This window comes from Macaca fascicularis, chromosome 5 (genome assembly GCF_037993035.2).
Source record: "Macaca fascicularis isolate 582-1 chromosome 5, T2T-MFA8v1.1".
Classification (NCBI taxonomy): Eukaryota; Metazoa; Chordata; class Mammalia; order Primates; family Cercopithecidae; genus Macaca; species Macaca fascicularis.
Genome location: NC_088379.1, coordinates 178157414 through 178177425, shown reverse-complemented (window position 1 = coordinate 178177425; position 20012 = coordinate 178157414). Strand labels below are relative to the sequence as shown.

The 20012-nt window shown below is 41.0% G+C and overlaps 1 protein-coding gene and 1 pseudogene across 1 annotated transcript in view; both read left to right on the top strand.

Moving 5' to 3' along the window:
• Positions 1-20012, top strand: part of SCRG1 (stimulator of chondrogenesis 1) — a 136006-nt gene that overhangs the window by 91246 nt on the left and 24748 nt on the right. The window lies entirely within an intron of this gene.
• Positions 12352-13622, top strand: LOC102131531 (large ribosomal subunit protein uL18 pseudogene; annotated as a pseudogene).

Genomic DNA, 20012 nt, shown 5'->3' with positions numbered 1-20012 from the left:
GGAGGGAGGGAGGGAAAAAATTACTGCTGGCTGATTTTCCAGATCCCATGATACCAGCTTTAAATTCTTCCTACTCAACTAGAATGCTTCATTTGACAACATCACAATGTGCAACCACTATATGTATCCTCATCAAGTTATGCTAATCTGACTTTTACCTCTGAGTTGGATTTTGTCCGTGAAGACAAGTGATTCCTGTCTGGAAATCTGGAATTTTCTTAAGCAAACAGTTTGAATTGATTTTATTTATTTAATTGACTATTCCATTCCTTATCAAAAAACAGGTACCAAAAAGTTCCAAACAGTTGAATGTGGATGAAAGTAACCATCACATGTCTTCAACACACCTCCTTGCATGGTGATGTACTACCTACAGACCTGGCATGACAGGAATTCATACTGTGATAAAATATCAAGGCCCAGTTCTAGTGCTAAGAAACTTTCTGTCCCATTCATTGGGAAGATGATCAGACAGAAGACCCTGGAAGTTTTGCCTCCTATACTCACATAACAAAGGGTAGACATTCCTGGGGCAGGGATGGGAGAAACCAAACTCTAGTTAAATATCTATAGTTCAAGGCATTAAAATTTGCTATTAAAGCCCTAGCATAGTCTCTTTTATTGGATCTGGCGTCACTTTACAGGCAAAGCAATACCTCTAACCATTGGCCCAACCAGCTTCCAATCACAGACTCCTTTAAAGGTGACTTATGAACAGGTACTTATATTTGTGTTTTTTTGCCTTAGAGTACACCACATCTTCTACCTTCTAAATGCACTAGCTTTGTCGTGCTTTACTTTCATTGGGTTCTTGCTGTTTCTACCCTTTTGGAATTAATCAGTCTGTTTTCCAAACTCACTTTCAGTTGGAGTACAGACTGAAACTTCCCTCTGCCTGCTGGTCCACAGTCAAAGGCCAGGAGCCCTGCCCACTACCATGCTCAGTTTCCCTGCTTGATCCCCAGACTATGCCACAGGAAGTGGTCCCTCAAATAACATGCAGTACCCCCTTGCCCATCAGTAGAACTGTTTGCCTTTTCTCTTTAACAGTTTTAAACATACTTCTTTTCTTTTTAAAAATTATTTTAGATGCCAGTGGTACATGTGCAAGTTCATCACATGGGTATACTGCATCATGCTGGGGTTTGGGCTTCTACTGAACCCATCACCCAAATCGTGAACATTGTACCCACTAGGTAGTTTAGGTAGTTTTTCAACTCTTGCCCTTTTGGAGTCCCCACTGTCTATCATTTTCATCTTTGTAAACATGTTTATTTTCTAGTCTCTCTCTAAATGAGGATCTAATTATATTGGCTGCTTTTCTGATGACTCTAGATTGTTTTTCCCTGTATTTTCTCTCTCTCTCTCTCTCTCTCTCTCTCTCTTTTTTTTTTTTTTTTTTTTGAGACAGGGCCTCACTCTGTCACCCAGGCTGGAGTACAGTGGCATGATCATGGCTTACCATAGCATCTACCTCCCAGGCTTAGGTGATTCTCTCACTTCAGCCTCCCAAGTAGCTGGGACTACAGGTACATGCCACTATACCTGGCTATGTTTTGTATTTTGTGTGGACACATGCTGTCTCTACATGTTTCAGCATGTTGCCCAGGCAGGTCTCAAACTCCTGGGCAAAAGTGATCCTCCTGCCTGGGCCTCCTAAAGTGTTGGGATTACAGGCATATGCCAGCATGCCCTGCCTTTCCTGTATTTTGTAATTTAGAATTGTGAGTTCATGTTGGGTGGGACTTTACCTACAGGATTCCTATGCAACCTAGGTTGAAAATAAGTCTTCCTAGAGAAGGCTTTTAGTCACTCATATTAGGAGGCACCAGTATTGTTATCAACCTGAGAATGCTTTTTACATTATTTTGTGGAGAATCTAGGTCATCCAGAGAGTATAAACTCAAACTCTAAATCTGAGTGAGAGCAGCCTAGGGTTCAGGTTTCTAATATCCTCAGGATTTTCCTTTGCTTCCTCTTTTCCTAGTAGATCAGGCCAAGCGCAAAAGTTTGTCTACTAATGGAAGAGGATGAACATTTTCAGTTCTCCTGCTTCACAGATCTACAGTAATTCAAAAGTTCTTTATTTAAGGGTCTTAAGTCTAAATTTCTGCCTTTCACAGGTCCAAAGATTTGTCTCCTGTACTTTCATGGCCATTAAAATCCAAACCCATTGTTAACTATACTGACAAAAAACTAAACCCCTAGCCATCAAATGATCAGTTTGCAGGGTATTTTCCTTACTTTCTTTGTAGCATTTAAAAGCATGCTTGTTATATTTTAGCTTATGTAAGTGATTTATAGTAAGAGAGCTTTCAGATGACCTTAGCCACATTTCTAGAAAGCAAAGCTAATGTTATTTTTCATGTATTTATACTATGAACATTTTTGTTCTTATTATATGTCAGGATTCCTTTGGATGTGGAGTCACTTCTGGAAATGGACTGGTTTGATAACCACATTTGATTCCTTATGGACTTACATTGAAAATGTCTTCTTAAGCAAAGTGAAAAGAAAATTTGTGCAATTATGTGCCCGTCTCAATCAACAATACAATCCATATGGAGAGAGCAGCTCCTTCTGCTCACCCCTCACGAACATGGTTCAAAATTTTCTCAGGATGGGTTCAGTGGCTCATTCCTATAATCACACGCTTTGGGAAGCTAAGGTAGGAAGATCACTTGAGGCCAGGAGTTAGAGACCAGGTTGCACAACATAGCAAGACCCTGTCTCTACATAAAAAATAAAATAAAATTAGCCAGGCATGGTGGTATGGGCCTATAGTCCCAACTACTCAGGAGGCTAAAGTGAGAGGATTGCTTGAGCCCGAGAGTTTGAAAGTTTGAAGCTATGGTAAGCTATGATGGCACCACTGCACTCCAACCTGGGTGACAGAGCAAGGTTTTGTCTCAAAAATTTTTTTTCTCATAGTCTCCAAAACAAAATAGAGAGTATGAATGGTTTCTTACTAGAAAGGTTTCTGGAAATCAGCTTTGCAAAAATAAAAAGAAAGGAACAACCCCATTCTCAAAGAAATCCAGCTCTCCCTGGCGAAGTCAGGATTTAGACCTTAATTCTAATATTTGGAATTCTTCTTTCCATTTTCTATTTTTCTTTGGTATGACTTTAATAGAAATCTTTGAGTGGGAACATTACAAGATCATGTCTTTACACACCAAAATTAACTTTCAATTTGATCAATTTAGTCAAACCCAACAATATATTTTTTTAAAGTATATTATTTTACTGAATTGAGTAATAATAATTAGAGGGATTCTTTAGAAAAAAAATAAGAGTGATATTGGAAAAGTGAGTAAGGGAATGCAAATTTATATGTTGGTTAGGGTATTCAGAAGGTCTTATGATTTTTGAATTTTAGCAATGCGATTTCTATCAAAATTTTATGGATCTTCCTAAAAAAGGTATTGTTTACCCTCTATTTTACATCTAATGTACTGGTTACATCCACCACATAATAGATGGTGGACACCTATTTTACTGGTTACCCATGCAGTCAGAGAGTATTTGGATCTAGCCTAAATTCTTCCTTCTGCAATTCAAATGTATTTCCTCTGGCCCTATTCTTAATGGAGATCAGATTCTTACAAACAACCCTCCTCTTCTTGAAGTCTCCCCTCTTTTTCATGCATTCCACTGCATTGCCTTAGGTGTACAGCCTCCAAGAAGGATGTCCTGAAGGGGAGAGTTCAAGATCAAATGATATGTCTCTCTTCATGAACTAACAAATGAAATGTTATCCTTTCTGGTTATATTAACAGTGAGAATTTCTCTTTGAATAACACATGGAAGCCTAAGGTGCCACAGAAAGTGTATCATTTTAAATCCCACAGTGGCTTCAAACTGTTATTCTAGTAAACATTTCCCCAGCAATGCTGTTTGTTGAATAATTATAGTTTGAGTTTTTCTGTCATCAAAATCAAAGAAAAAGTTCTGACTATTTCTGACACGAATTATATTGTTCAAGGGTAAAGTGTGATTCCATTTCTGTCTCCCTTTGACACAAAGCTCAAGAGGTAAGCAGATATATTGACCTGGTCTGGGAAAAGCAAGGTCTTCACTGGGGCCAAAGGGCATTAGCTACTTGCCCTGGAAATCAGTGGGAAGCTAGAAAGATGAAAGCAGGCATGAGTGAGAGGGCCTTAGGAAGCTGAGGGAGTTGTGTTTGCCTGCCTGCTCAGGTTGGACGTGGGGACATAAATGGAAATGGGGTAATTTTCCTGGAAGAAGATCTGATGGACGATAAAACAGCACAAGTTGGGAGGGAGGGGACAAGATGCCCAGAGAGCGGGTGGTAGAAAACAGACAAGGACCCAGGAGGAAAGGAAAACTTTCCCACTTTTTAACAGCTACCTCTGGTCCAATGGCCAGATATGCCAAGAAAAGGCCGTTACCCATAGAGGTGTTGGAGGTGTTGGCTGTCCAGTCCATGAGGGTGCCTGGCCAGGGCAGCAAGTGCAGCTAAGATTCAGTCTGCGCTCCTCCTACCAGGCTGTGTGCCATGGAGCTGCACCGTGTCTGACCAGCAAAAGGTGCCTCTTCCCATAGGCTATATGTGGCCCTATGCAAGAAATTATTATCTCAAGATCATGGCATTCGCATTGGACTCTCAGACAGGAGGCAGAATAAAAAGACCTTTGGTCATCATACGATTAGAAAGCAGTACTTTATACACATGATGGTTCTATGCTTTTGAGATTCTTTTTGTTTTTCTTCAGTTTTTCCTTTACCTTTTGTTGTTAGTGTTGAAAAGTCCCTTTTGTTGAGCTAAAGAAGAAACGCATTTCTTGTTTTTGATTTTTCCACATTGAAACCAAATTTCAAGAGGAAAATCAAACCACACAGAAACTGTATGAACTGCTAGACAGCAGATAGGCAGAAATACATGGCAGTGATGTGCTAGGGCTCACGAATTAGTCAGATCAACATGTGAAGCCCAGCTCTGCTGTGCAAATGGGGCAAACTAACTTCCTAAGTCTCATTTTCCTCACTGGAAAAGTCGTTCAACAGATTTTTACCAGGCAGGGCCTGGCACTGTTTTAGCATTCCCACATTAGCGTCTATATGCTCATAAAGATTAAATTCTGGATTAGGGTGGTAAAAAGGGGGAAAGACAGACAACGCTAAAAAATTCATATAATTTAATTTGCAAAATCCTCCTCCTCACAATTACATCAGTATGCATTTCTCTTTTGCATTTCTTGATATCTTACTAGCCAGAGAGCCATTGATCTGCAAGGGTAGCAGGGAGAGATCAAAGTAAGGCATCAGGAATGCAAAGTTATTTAAAGAGTTAATATTTAGTTTCTGACATCCAAATAAGCTTTCCAAATCAACAGCAAGATAATAATTCTTGACGCCAGGTGAGGTGCCTCACATCTGTAATCTCAGCACTTTAGGAGGCCCAGGCAGGAGGACTGCTTGAGCCCAGGAGTTCAAGACCAGCGTGGGAAACACAGCGAGACCTTATCTCCACGAGTACTAATTTTTTAAAAGTTAGCTGGGTGTGGAGGAGCACACATGTACTCCCAGCTACTTGAGAGGCTGGGGTGGGAGGATCGCTTGAGCCCAGGCAGTTGAGGCTGCATTGAGCCGTGATCGTGCCACCACACTCCAGCCTGGGCAACAAAGCAAGACCCCGTCTCAATAAAATAAAAATAAATAGGACCTGCTGACTAGATCACAGATTTTATGTACACTGTGCATCCACATATACTTACACCTGGAGTAGGGATGTGGACATGCAGTGGACGGAGTTGAAAGTGCAAGAAGTCGGGGAGGGGAGGAGAAGAGGAAATCAGACACCAGTGGTTTTTTTCTCTGCTTCATTTTCTGGGACCCAATCTCAAACATCCGGATGAATGAGGAGAAACCTGGGCACGTTGGGGTTTGTGGCTCACTTCCACAGTTGTAGTACAGACAGGCTACCAAACAGGGCTGCCAAGTAAACAACAGGAAGCCCAGTTACATTTGAATTTCAAGTAAACAATAAATAATTTTTAGTATAACTGTGTCATGCAATATTTGGGATATACATTTTTTTCACCGTTTCTCTGAAATTCAAATGTAACTGGACTTCCTATATTTTTACTTGTGAAATCTGGCACACTTACCCCAGGAGAACTGTTAGCTTGGGGCGTCAGCCCCCCATGGCATGGGCATGATGGCACGGAAGTGACAGTGGGAGTGTTGACAGCTAGGCCTAAGGAAGCATTCTTGCTCGATGTGTGGAGTTCTTGGATTGTCTGGCCCATTGTAAGTGCCCAATAAATATCACCTATTACTATCATTATAGCAATCAGTGAAACACCCTCTTATGTCCCTGGAGACATGGGAGCAGGAGAGGGAGAAGAATGCAGTAGGCAAGAATAGAAGAAATGAGCTAATATTATTCCATGAGTAAATTGGCACTGGCAAGGCTCCCACTGGATAAAAGATTGATGAGGCATTCTGGTGTCAGGAACGAATGTTCAGAATCCAGCCCTCATGCTGATCAGAGAGTCTCATTGGGCCCTGGCCAGTGGACTAAAAGAATGCAGAGCTCTAACAGCACAAAGAACTATAGGCCTGGAAATACAGTAGTCCATCATACCTCCACCCTAGGGAAAACAGGAAGAGATCCAGTATACGTGTGAGAGACACACAGTGGATATCTTTGAAAATAAGTGGGGTGAATTAGGTTTACTGCACTGGAAAACTACTGGAAAGCCAGCTATCAATTAAAACGACCAGAAAATTCCTTGCTGTTGAATCAAACTCAAGAAAAGCATACAGTGATCTTTTTGAACAGCTTTGCCTTCTGAATTTATGGCAAAATCCCCCTAATTAGTAATGTGAAGCCTTGGAAAATGAAAAGAATGTCCTAAAACCAAATTAAAAAGGCAAAATGGTGGTCATGAAATTGACAACTTACTGGTAACTCTGTCTCTTTTGCCCTGTGAAAATGTGCTTTTACTTATGGATTACTCAGCCTTAAATTTTTCCAGTGATGTTACAGAACTGTGAAAGTATTTCCACACCAGCATATTCTTGTCTTTAAGAAGTCATAAAGTGTATATGCAATCTTTTTCCTGACAATTGGCATAGGAACTTGGAAAGTTAGCAGAAATAGATGATGACTGACAATTTCTATATAGCATCTTGTTGTGCTTTGGTTTACAAAGTCATTCAACATGATGGGCTTCACACTTTATTTTATTTTATTTTTTTATTATTTTATTTTATTTTATTTTAGTTATTTTGAGATGAAGTCTTGCTCTTTCACCCAGGCTGGCGTGATCTTGGCTCGCTGCAACCTCTGTCTCCTGGGTTCAAGCAATTCTCCTGTCTCAGCCTCCCGAGTAGCTGTGATTACAGGCCCATGCCACCATGCCCAGCTAATTTTTGTATTTTTAGTAGAGACGGAGTTTCACCATGTTGACCAGGCTGATCACTAACTCCTGACCTCAGGAGATCTACCAACCTTGGCCTCCCAAAGTGCTGGGATTACAGGCATGAGCCATTGCACCCAGCCTAGCTTCACACGTTTCTTAAGCACAGTATAGTAGAAAATGGCCTTGCATATTGTATGGTCCAGAAGGTAGTCCTACATCAGTTGAGCAATGATCTGCGCCAATCAAACACATCCTGGCCTGACATATCCAAGGTTTATATCATCTACTTTTAATAAGGCTACTGTGGGTTAGAAGAAACAGCTTATAATATTTTTTATTTCTAAGTGACATGTTGACACACAATGGAATTATCTATTTGTAATAGGCTGAATTGTTGCCTTGTAAATTCTTATATCAGTTTTGCCATTTTGAGAATAAATACAATTTCTATTTTGTTAAGAAATTAGACTAATCCAAATAGCTGAATGATAATAGTATGAAGCCCCACAGAGCATGGCTAAATAAGGCGTGTATGTTGTCCTTATGTATCTGAAGTTTTTGTGGTCTGCTCAAGTTTTTCCCTAAAAACCCTCAATATGAGCTGTATGTTAAGGTTCTGATATGATTTGACTGTCCCCTCCAAAATCATGTTAAAATTTAATTGCTATCATAACAGTATTGACCAGAGGCACCTTTGAGAGATAATCAGGTCCTGAAGGCTCTGCCTTCGTGAGTAGATTTATGCTGTTATTGTGGGAGTGGGTTACTTATCACAGGAGTGTGCTCCTGATGAAAGAGTAAGTATTTTCTATTCTTTCTCTGTCTCTTGCATTTGTCACTTGCCCTTCTGCTTTCTGCCATGGGATGACACAACAAGGAGGCCCTCCTCAATGGCTGAGCAGATACTAGTACTATGCCTTTGGACTTCCCTGACTCCAGAACCATAAGCCAAATAAACATCTTTTCTTTATAAATTACCCAGTCTGTAATACTCTGATGTGGCACCAGAAAATGGACTAAGACAGGTTCCATTGGAGGTATTACAGTCACAGGGAAATGCTATAAGGAAAAAATTTTTTAAAAAATTGAAAATAAAAGAGATAAAAGACCAAAAAAAAAAAAAAGAGAATTATACTATATGAAAGTATTTTATTCACAATAAGGTTACAAATATAAGGTTTTCTTATTATTAATCATTTAAACTAAATTTCAAATTTAGAATAATTTCTTCAGATTACCTTTATTTTAACTTTTTTAGCAAACGCTTTCTTTATCAACCATGCAAGTGAATGTGCTAAACTGATTAGGGAAGACTGGATAAAGTACTGAAATGGTAAAGCATTTTTCTTGATAACATTGTTTCATTTCAATAAAATTATCTATAGGGCCAACTAAGTTTTTGGCCTCTAGAAAAACAATAATGACTTGAAGATATAGTTCATGTATGAACTTAGATTTGTATATCTTAGATGAAGCCTTATCTTTGCATTAAAAACATCTTCAAAAGACATTTACTAAGCAACATTGTTGGTGATAAATCAACTCTGTAAGCATTAAGTGTGTTATTAAAAATATTTGAAACTAACAAAGTCACTTTTTAAAGAAAATGTACACTTAGTATATTAATAGTTAAGATTTTTTTTTTCTTAGCCAGTTCAATGTCATGAGGTTCATAGCAGTTTCTTCGCAATTATATTATGGAGAAAAACAGGTGAATCATGAATCACTGAAGTCTCCTTCAGCGTAGCTGAAACACCCATCCAAAGAGAAAACATAATCCTTGGAGACTGCTTTTTATAAAACAGTAAATTCCAAGACCCTACAGAGAAAATGTGAGTTTAGATAATCTTTGACAGGCAATTTTTTCCTTTTGTTTCCAGCTTTATTGAAAAGGTAATTTTTAATTGTCCAGGGTTATAATTATAGCAATTAAAATATTAAATGAAAAGCCAAGATACTGATAATGATTGGTATCATATATGGTCATAGTCATGATAAAACTTTATCAATTCAAGTTACTAGATTAGACAAAATGTTAATCTTCTGTCCCTTTTCAAATGGTTTTTAGCATCAGATAGAATCATACTACTAAATTTCACTATACAAAGGTCTCTTGTTTAGCAATATAGAATCACTGTTTTTCTTCATTATCCTTCCTTTGAAGGATAATCCAAAGATGTGTCCACCAGTAAGGATCAATGGAAATCAGTGAAATTCGAATGAACACTTATTACAATTCTGGTAAAAGTAAGGATGGGAAGGGATGTGAAGTGAGTGGCTACAATTAGTACAAAATACATGACCCTGAATATAGAAGCCACTCTATAAATCCTTAATTAAATAATTAGGGACTTAATTAATTTTTGCCTTCTGGCCATTATCACACCTAACCAAAAGTTGATTATAACTATTACACCATGTGAAGCTACTCATGATCATAAGTTATATTTTTAAAAAGCACCGGGAAAATTAATGACCACTTAAAATGCACACAACTTGATTATTCCAGTCTCACAAAACCTTTGGAAACCACAGCTGTTGATAATGTTTTTGATTTGCCAGATCCTGTAATAGTCCACTGACTTTGCCTTGAACATGGCATTTGTGCCATATTAAAGTCTGGCAAGCTTAATCTTTGCTAACCACTGGCAAATGTGAACATACTATAAAATGTAAAAACATGTTTCGGCCAAAGTCATTATCAGGTACATATTTGCTTGGATTTGACTAAGAAACCTCTAATTTGTTCATGTGCACTTGGCATATTTACATTCTGTGTGATGATCATGCCTGCAATTTATATACTACGTGTCTGACAGCCAACGAAAGTTCTACGTGCTATCGAGGAAGAAAAGAAAAAGGAGAGGAAGAAAAGAAAAAGAGAGGAAGAAAAAAAATCCTATTTTACTTCTGTTAGTGCAAGAATGAACTTCCATAAACTTTTAGAGGAAAGTCTTCCAACAGTGATCTTCCACATCCTCCCACCCTACCCGCCCCATACTAAAGACATTTTTGAAAAGTTGGCATATTCTTTTTCTACATCATCCCATAAGAGAATCTACCCCTGCATTTATCTGGCGACATGCCTCAGAATAGTGTAAGAACTAAGGTCTCTGGCCCTTTACCAACCCCAAGCTCAAAAAAAAACATTATCTCTGATATTCCCACACAATGGAGATCCTCAGTCTGGAAATCCACATCCTCCATTAAGGCAGCATCGAGCAAGTAGTGTGCGATTTTGAGATCATTGTTCTGTTTTGTTCATCCATGCATTTATACAAGGCTAGCAATGTGTGATACAGGGTAGAGTTTGTGCTTTAGTCTTACTTCCCCCACAATGGGCCTCATGCAAAACTTTTCATTAAATTCCCATTTATTGACTAACTTTCCCATTTAAAAACTCAATAACCTTCCAAATATGGCATCTTACATTTATCTCACTACATGTTGTGAAGTAGAAAAGGTAGGAATTATGTAATGATTTATCATATATAATCAAAGGGAATGGTTCATTTTCAGAGCAGGACCAGAATTAGCATCTCCTTATCCTAGCTCTCCATCCAGGCCCACCCTTCGGGGTCTCGTGACAGGGAGCACATTCTATTTACTTTTCAGACCCAGGAGATGGATGCCTGTAATGAATAAAAAACACTAAACATAAGCATAAAAAATATAACAAATCAGCCCCGGCTCAAACAAACCAAACCAAAACAGAGAAACAGATGCTTCTTCCTAAGAGTCATTTACTGTTCACTGACTCATTTGACAATTTACTGAGCTTCTACTAAGTTCTAGATGCTATCTTTGACACTGTTCACTTCAGGGAGTGAGATGACATGGGAAAGTAGCTATCACAGTGCCTGATGCGTGGGGGACAATCAATAAAGTACATTTACTTCCTTCTCAAATGTTTACCCTTGAACTAATCAATCTATCAAAATCCATATGCAATCAAAAGGAAAGTATTCGCTTCTGATCCAGAGTCATCATTTCTTTATACCTCCATATCTGTGGTTACGTACTGTGACAGTTAGGCATGAGCAATCAAGCCAGAGAGAATAAACCACACTCAGGCCGAATCATGGCTTGTGATTTGTGGTTTGCTGTTTTTTTGTGGTAAAAGGGAAGAGGAAAAAGCCAGTCAAGTGTCCTGGTATTAACAGGCTTTATCAGTATATACTCCTGTGCTGCCCCAGCTCACGCACTCACGCAGACTTTGGGGAGGAGGTATTATTAATCTAAACAAATAGCTTGTGATTGAAAATAAACATTTTACTATCTTCTCTGATTATTTAAATTTAACTTCCATGTCCAAGCAATTTATACAGACAGACATAGCTTTGAAGCCAACACTTTCTGCCCTAACTTGCATCCTATTCTCTATTTGCTTTTCTTTTTTTTTTTTTCTCTGCTTGGCTCCCAAGACTAGGTCATATATGAAGGGGAAGCCAATCTGACGCATCATTAATGTGTACCTTTCAGCAGTTTTCATGATCGACGCTAATCACTACCACCAAATTGTTCGTGTAGTAATCCACACTGATCACCGAGACATCTAGAATGAATAGATCCTTGCATACACAGACATAGTAGTTGTAGCTCCAAGATAATTAAAGAACTCATCTGTGACCTCTACTGGTCATGTTACCAAAATACAACAGCTGCCATTCTTTCAGACGTGTTTTCATTTATTAAATAAATATTTTTCAGCCCCTTCTATGTGCCAAGCATTGTTTAAAGTATTGCAGTAAACAAAACATGCAAGACCCTTTCCCTCTTAAAATTCAGCAAGGGAGACATTTAAACTAAAAACATGATAAGTAAGTGCATTGTAGAGTATTTTAGAAGGCAATAGTTGCTTTCTTTTTTTTTTGAGATGGAGTCTCGCTCTGTCGCCCGGGCTGGAGTGCAGTGGCGCGATCCTGGCTCACTGCAATCTCCCCCACCTCCCGAGTTCTCCTGCCTCAGCCTCCCTAGAAGCTGGGACTACAGGCGCCTGCCACCACACCCAGCTAATTTTTTTTTTTTTTTTTTTTTTGTATTTTTAGTAGAGACGGGGTTTCACCGTGTTCACCAGGATGGTCTTGATCTCCTGACCTCGTGATCTGCCCGCCTCGGCCTCCCAAAGTGCTGGGATTACAGGCATGAGCCACCGCGCCGGGCCAATAGGTGCTTTCAAAAGGAGAAAAAAGTAGGTCAAGGTAAAGGGAATCAAAAGTACAGAAGAAGGCCCTTGTCCCCCACTAGTACCAGGCCTGCAGGTCTCTGTCGAGCCATGGACGTGGTCTCTGTTCTGCAGGATGGGGTTTATCATACTTGTTAAGAATAAGGCCTAGTTTAAGAGATACCAAGTGAAATTTAGAAGATGACGAGAGGGTAAAACGATTACTATGCTCAGAAATGCTTGGTGATACAGTATAAAAATACATACAACACACCCAAATACAGGATGATAGAGCTATCATTTGTCAGATTGCTTATGCCCGTACAGAGGGGAATATGATAGTCTGCTCAGCATATGCACACGAATTGCCGAAGTATGGTGTGAAGGTTGGCCTGACAAATTATGCTGCAGCCTATTGTACTGGCCTGCTGCTGGCCCGCAGGCTTCTCATGGACAAGATCTATGAAAGCCAAGTGGAGGTGACTGGCGATGAATACAAGGTGGAAAGCATTGATGATCAGTCAGGTGCCTTTACCTGCTATTTGGATGCAGGCCTTGCCAGAATACCACTGGCTATAAAGTTTTTGGCACCCTGAAGGGAGCTATGGATGGAGGTTTGTCTATCCCTCACGGTACCAAACAATTCCTTGGTTATGATTCTGAAAGCAAGAAATTTAATGCAGAAGTACACCGGAAGCGCATCATGGGCCAGAGTGTTGCAGATGACATGTGCCACTTAATGGAAGAAGATGAAGATGCTTAGTTCTCTCAATGCATAAAGAACAGCGTAACTGCAGACATGATGGAGGAGGTATAAAAGAAAGTTCATGCTGCTATACAAGAGAATCCAGTCTCTGAAAAAAAGCACAAGAAAGAAATTAAAAAGAAGAGGTGGAACCGCCCCAAAATGTCCCTTGCTCAGAAGAAAGATTGGGTAGCTCAAAAGAAGGCAAGCTCCCTCAGAGCTCAGGAACGGGCTGCCGAGAGCTAAACCAAACAGTTTTATATGAGGATTTTTCAGATAAAGACAATAAACTTATGAACAGAAAAAAAAAAAAAAGACAGAAGAGGTAGAGCTGGAGAAGTAGGTGGCAGAATTAAATTAGGTGCTCAGGATAAGTATCAGTGAGAGAGTGGAATTCAGCAAAGCCTTGAAGGAGGTAAGAGCCTCAGCAACTACTAACACTAGTAGATTCTCAGATTAGTTAAATTAGATACTGTATTAGTCTGTTCTCGAATCGCTACAAGGAGCTACCTAGGACTGGGAAATTTATTAAGAAAAGAGGTTTGATTGAGTCACAGCTCCACAGACTATACAGGAAGCATGACTGGGAGGCCTCAGGAAACTTACAATCATGGCAGAAGGTGAAGGGGAAGCAGGCATGTCTTATATGGCCAGAGAAGAAAAAAGAGAGTGAAGGCGGAAGTACTACACGCTTTTAAACAACCAGATCTCATGAGAACTCACTATCACAAGAACAGCAAAGGGGAAGTCAACCCCCCGGTGATCCAATCACTTCCCACCTGACTCCTCCTGCAACACCGAAGAATACAATTTGACATGAGATTTGGGTGGGGATAACAGAGCCAAACCATATTAGACATCATCCTGGAAGTAGTGTCCATTTTCACAGAGAGTTTCTAAAAAGGTTTTGGAGTCAACCAGACTTGTGTTCAAACTCCGTACTGGTCAGCTTTTGGTGCAGCAACAAACAACACCAAATTCTCAATGGCTTTACAAACTATTTATTTCTTGCTTACGTTTCATGAAAGCTGCAGGTTGACTGTGGGTCAACTGTGACTCTGTTGGGCTCAGCTCTGCTGGATTCGACTCAGCCACAAGTATTGTCTTCTTCCGGAGCCAGGACTGAAGGAAGAGCAACTCTCTAAGGTGTGCTGTTCTCACGGGGGAGTTCAAGGCTGAAGTAGGTCTCACCAAACCACACCACTGAAAGCTTCTGCTCAGGCAGCAAATATCAAGTCCACACACATTTTATTAACCAAAGGAAGTGGCCAAGTCCAAGGTCAATGCAGGGAGGGCAATGTATTCTGTCTGCACAGAAGTATGGCAAAGGCAAGGAAGGACTGAATAATTGTGAACAAATAATACAATATGACCTTATTGAGCTCCTCATTATCTTTTATATTTCAGGGTCTATACCAATTGCCACCACCAAATTACTCATCCAGCCAAGTTGAGCCCATCAGACTTACAGCTGACCCACAGTCAACCTGCAGCTCTCATGAAACATGAGCAAGAAGTAAATATTTGTTTTTTAAGCCACCACCAAATTATTCATGTGGCAATCCACACTGACCACTGAGACAACCGGAATGAACAGGTCCTTATAGAAACACAGACGTAAAAGTATTTGCAGGTCCAAGGTATGTTGCAGGTCTCTAAATTTTACTTTGTTCATCTGTGGAACAAGAATAAGATCATCTTACTGCAGTGGCTCACACCTGTAGTCCCAGCTACTTGAGGGGCTGAAGTGGTGGGAGGATCAAGGCTTGAGCCCAGGAGTTGAAGGCTGCAGTGAGCTCTGATCATACCATAGCACTCCAGCCTGGATGACAGAGCAAGACCTCCTCTCTGATAAAAAGGAAGGAAGGAAGGAGGGAAGGAGGGAAGGAGGGAGGGAGGGGAGGGGAGGGAGGGGAGGGAGACTAGTTATGAAGAACAGATGAGATCATGAGGTCATGTTTGTAAATGCATTTAGCACAATAACTGGCTTATAATAAAGGATCATTAAATGCTAGTATTCTTTTTTTGTCTTTTTCCAAAGGTGGTATCACTCTAGCCCAATTCCTTTGGAGGCTAAGGAGGCAACTGGGGCATGCTGGAAAATTGAGGAGCCTGGAATTCAAGAACTATGGATTCAATTCTGTTTCTAAATTCTGCATATATTCCTAGTCTATAAAATGAGGCACCTGTCTAAATGATCGCTAAAGTTCCTTCCAGTGCTAAAGATTCTCAATTTGGGATAAAACATGCCTGTAGATTGTTTTTTCTCCGGAGGTGCTGTTTAGTTTTAACACCAGGTGGCGCTAGATAACAACTAAATGGAAAAAGACATAGGCTCTGTGTGTGTGTGGGGAGGGGTGTGTGTGTGTGTGTGTGTGTGTGTTGCGTGTGATGATGTGATTTTGTGTGTTGTGTGTGATGATGTGATTGTGTGTGTGGTCTGGTGTGTGTGTGTGATGATGTGATTGTGTGTGTGGGGGGGTGTGATGATGTGATGAAATCTGGAGAGTTCTAGGCTATTTATATTTTCTTCTTATGTGTATAATCTTATAAAGCAGAACTCTTGAAGCTGATGGTTCCTCAGAAACCATCACTCTGAGGAAATGGCTTCCAAAAACAAAGCAAGAACTCTAGTCCTAGGCCGTCACACTAAGGGAGAGGGCTCCAGGAGCCTGGGGATGGCACTAGACGCTTTCTAGGTTTGACTTTGAAATTTGGTTTCAGACTTTTACAATTAAAATAATTTATTTTGATTATTTTTAAGAGATGGGGTCCCACTCTGTTGCCCAGACTGGAGTGCAGTGACGCAATCATAGATCCCTGCAGCCTGCAGCTCCTGGGCTTAAGCGATCCTCCCACCGCAGCCTCCTCAGTCACCTGGACCACAGGCGCGCCACCACGACTGGCACTGGACTTTGAAATTTGGAAACTTCCTTCCTTTTGAACAGAGGTATGAGATCATCAGAGCTGTGCTGTAGGACGATATATCTAGCAGCCACAAGATGGGCGCAAGGAGTGGCTGGCAGCGGGGAGCATCGTTTGGGAGGCTCTTATGGCAGACAGGATCCCTGCACAGGCGTCTGAGCTGTGAGTGAGCATGGAAATGAGGAAGTCGTTGTCGGGACATAATCCCTTCCAATTGGCAAATGTTTAAATAAAGAGGCTTTCAGCAGGATAAGACATTGTAAGAGATGACACTCAGATTACTAGGAAAACGTTATGGCCACTGACTGGAAGATGGCAGATGACTTCGGGGGCAGCATTGCTGCTATCCCTGCCCGGCTCATCTACACTGCGGGAGGGGAGACTGCTGTCCCCTGCCCTCCTAGGTACTCAAAACACCCCAGGACACACACGCTGCTCTTACTGGGGCCTCCTAGAGACTTGCCGGTGGGGCGCTTCAATATGACAATCAACCTTTTTTTTCAAAATATGTTTTCTTTCGCATGATTTTATTGGTGGTGCTTTAAAACCCTATGGCATTTCTCCAACTCCTGGTGTGCATGCAGCCACACAGCACAGTGGAAGGAGCAATAGATTTGAGGCAGAAAGGCCTGGTTTATCCTGAAACCTCACTTCTCCTGTATAAAACTGACCAGAAGAGATCATGTTTGTTTTAGGCTTCTAAGGTTCTTAATTAAGTAACTTGAGCAAGCTATTTAATTTCTCTGAGCCTCAATCCTATCCAGAACAAGGATAGGTGAAATATCTGTAATACCAATGTCACAGATTTGCCATGAGAAATAAAGGTCATTTGGCGACAGAATAAGTAATTGGTAAATGCCGATTCTCTTTCCCTTTAAAGAAAAGGTTATTTAGAGGCCCTTGTGTGAGTGTCAGACAAATTCAGCATCAGCACAGAGACTGATATAATGGCCATGGTTATCTATGGCCACTTTTTGCAAGAAATGCTGAGCTGTCATGATACAAAACACTCAAAAATTAAATCTACTAAGCTGGCATACAGTTTGGGACTTAGGATATTCACTGGTCTGCAAGAAATAAAAAGGAAACAGGGGTTACACAATGCATCTCTGTTCTAGTTACTCAATCTTTACCCAACTGAAACCTTGCTTCACAACAGATTAGCCACAGCCCCTAAGGGCAATAAAATCCTGAATTGCAAACCCTGTTTTGCCACCTCACCGAACCTTCATAAATCTCAGCTGCAGTGAATGCATCTCCTATTCAATTTATGAAATGACTATTTTGAGAGACTATTCACACTAGTCATCTTTATTAGTCCTTCTGCCAACTCTCCAAACAGGGGGAAGAAGAAATTAATATGCGATATTCATGTTTTTATTTTGCACATAAATTTGCTGTTTTCAAGGGATATAGGGCAATATATGGAATGTGAACCTGGTAGATAATTTCCAGAGCTGGGTCATTGCTGCTTCCCTCTTATTCTGGAAACAGGCAAAATCTACTTGCTACCAAAATACCAGTGAATAAGTGTCCTATAGCAAGCAAGTGCGTAGTGCCCACCAAGGAGTGCACAATGTCAACTATTCACACGCTAGGGAGGAGAAAACTAAGAGAGAGTGCTTGAAGTGATGATGTGGCACCTTTACAAGAGTCAGGGATGAGAATGCCAGCACCAGCCACACAAGCACACACTCTTTTCAACAGTGGAAAAATGGGGAAAGCTGTGCACCCAGCCACAGCTGCTGTGAACACAGCTGACAAGAAGCACCCTTCTAGTTCTGCTCTTGTAGATGAGAACACCCACCCCTTTCTTCATTTAACCCAAGCCACCCCCCATTCAAAGGACATGATCATGGGGCCTGAGGACTCGGGGTTGGAGCTGTGCGTGGCAGCATAACCTTTCCTTTCCCACTCCTTGCTTAAGGATCCCCTGTATGTCACCATGTGGCCTCACCAAGACTCACCTCATCAGGATAAAGAAGACAGCAGGGACCACTGCAGGAAGCTGAAAGTTTGCTACTTGGGTATATGCTTACAGAGTGTGAGATGCAACTCGTTTCCTAAGGTTCAGGGCTATGAGACTCCAGGATGCATTACAGAAAACATTACTTAGAAGTAGCCTCTGTTGATTTTAAAGAAACTGGTGGGGAGATGACTTTCTGGACTGACTGTGTGAAATTTAAACAGACACAAATGTCAGGGAAGAAGGCCCAGGCTGCTCCGTGGAGCCTCACAGGATGGCAATACAGAGGAGTGGCCATAGTGTTCTGGGGTCTGACCCTCAGCCATGCAGGTCCCAAGAGAGGATTTTGTCTGTGTTGCTGGGTGATTAGGTTGAAACTGACCTGTGCTAACCAAACTCTCAAATAAAACCCACATTTAATACAGAATAAGTCTTTCCAAGGATCTCCAAACTTGTTTCCTCAATCTTGGACACATTCTGCCCATTATCAAGGTACCTGGGAGACCAAATTCATGATCAGAATGTTGCTTGTGAACAAGGATTCAGAGCAAAAACATTTCATAACCTTAAGGGGTGCAGCATCCAGATACTGGAGAAGACTTCTGAATGAAATGTACTTTCTAGATTATCTGAACAGGAGTAGCTACCAAGAAACGTGTCTCTCTCCTCTGGAAAGTGTTAGAGAATCACAACAAATTCTCACTGCCTGGCCTCCCCTTACCTCAATATGTGCAGATTATCTAGCTGCCACACCTCCACTCACACGATTCCCCTTTTTCTTCAGATGGATCACAGTTCCTGCTGCCTTGTAATCTATTCAGTCATTTTCCTGACCCTTTTTACCTGGCTCATCTTAACTATCCCCAACCTTTTTTTTTTTTTTTTTTTTTTTTTGAGACGGAGTCTCGCTCTGTCGCCCAGGCTGGAGTGCAGTGGCCGGATCTCAGCTCACTGCAAGCTCCGCCTCCCGGGTTCACGCCATTCTCCTGCCTCAGCCTCCCAAGTAGCTGAACTATCCCCAATCTTTGTTGCTGTTCATTACCAGCTCTCAGAGATGATTACTGATGGTTGCTGTTGTCAGTGACTCGTTGGTTCTTACTAGCTCCTCTGATGGAATAGTTTTCGAGTTCTGGGGACACTTTAATGCATGCATGACAAGCTCCTACAGCCCTCCTGGAGGCTGGAAGATGCCTCCTGCAGCCATGTTCAGCACCAATTGTTCTGTGCATCTGTGGAAGGAGCTTGTAATGTGTTTTATTTATTTTGTCTCCACACGTTCTCACCTTCCTAGAGGAAGAGGTGAATAAACTGCCCCGCCTATCCTCACAAGAAAGTAATTTTTTCACCTTAGGTGGGCCATCTGCTTCTTCTAACAACTCTGCTTTGCCTTGAATTGAATACATCTTGTCCCAGGCATTTTGCCAGCTGTAGGCTCCAGGAAATGGAGCAACTAAAAGTGGTTTCCTTATGATGTCGAGGTCTTATTATTTTCTTTCTTTCTTTCTTTCTTTTTTTTTTTTTGGAAATGCAACTTATGAGATCAACCCAAAAGAAATTGTGCATCAGTATCCATAAGAGTGGTTGTTCACAGAGTGGCAGGAGTCTCTGAGCAACAATCTAAGCTGTATATGAATTTCTTAAGAACTAATCCCATTGCACATGTTGGTAGATGTAGCAGGGGCCTGACAGATGGGAGAAATTGAGTATTTCCTTTAGGACTCAAAAGAGACTCCTAAACTGGATTCTCAACCTGGGATGCAGATCCAATTCACCTGCGAGGTTTTCAGCCTTCATGCCTTGGTCCCACTCAACTGGCTGCTT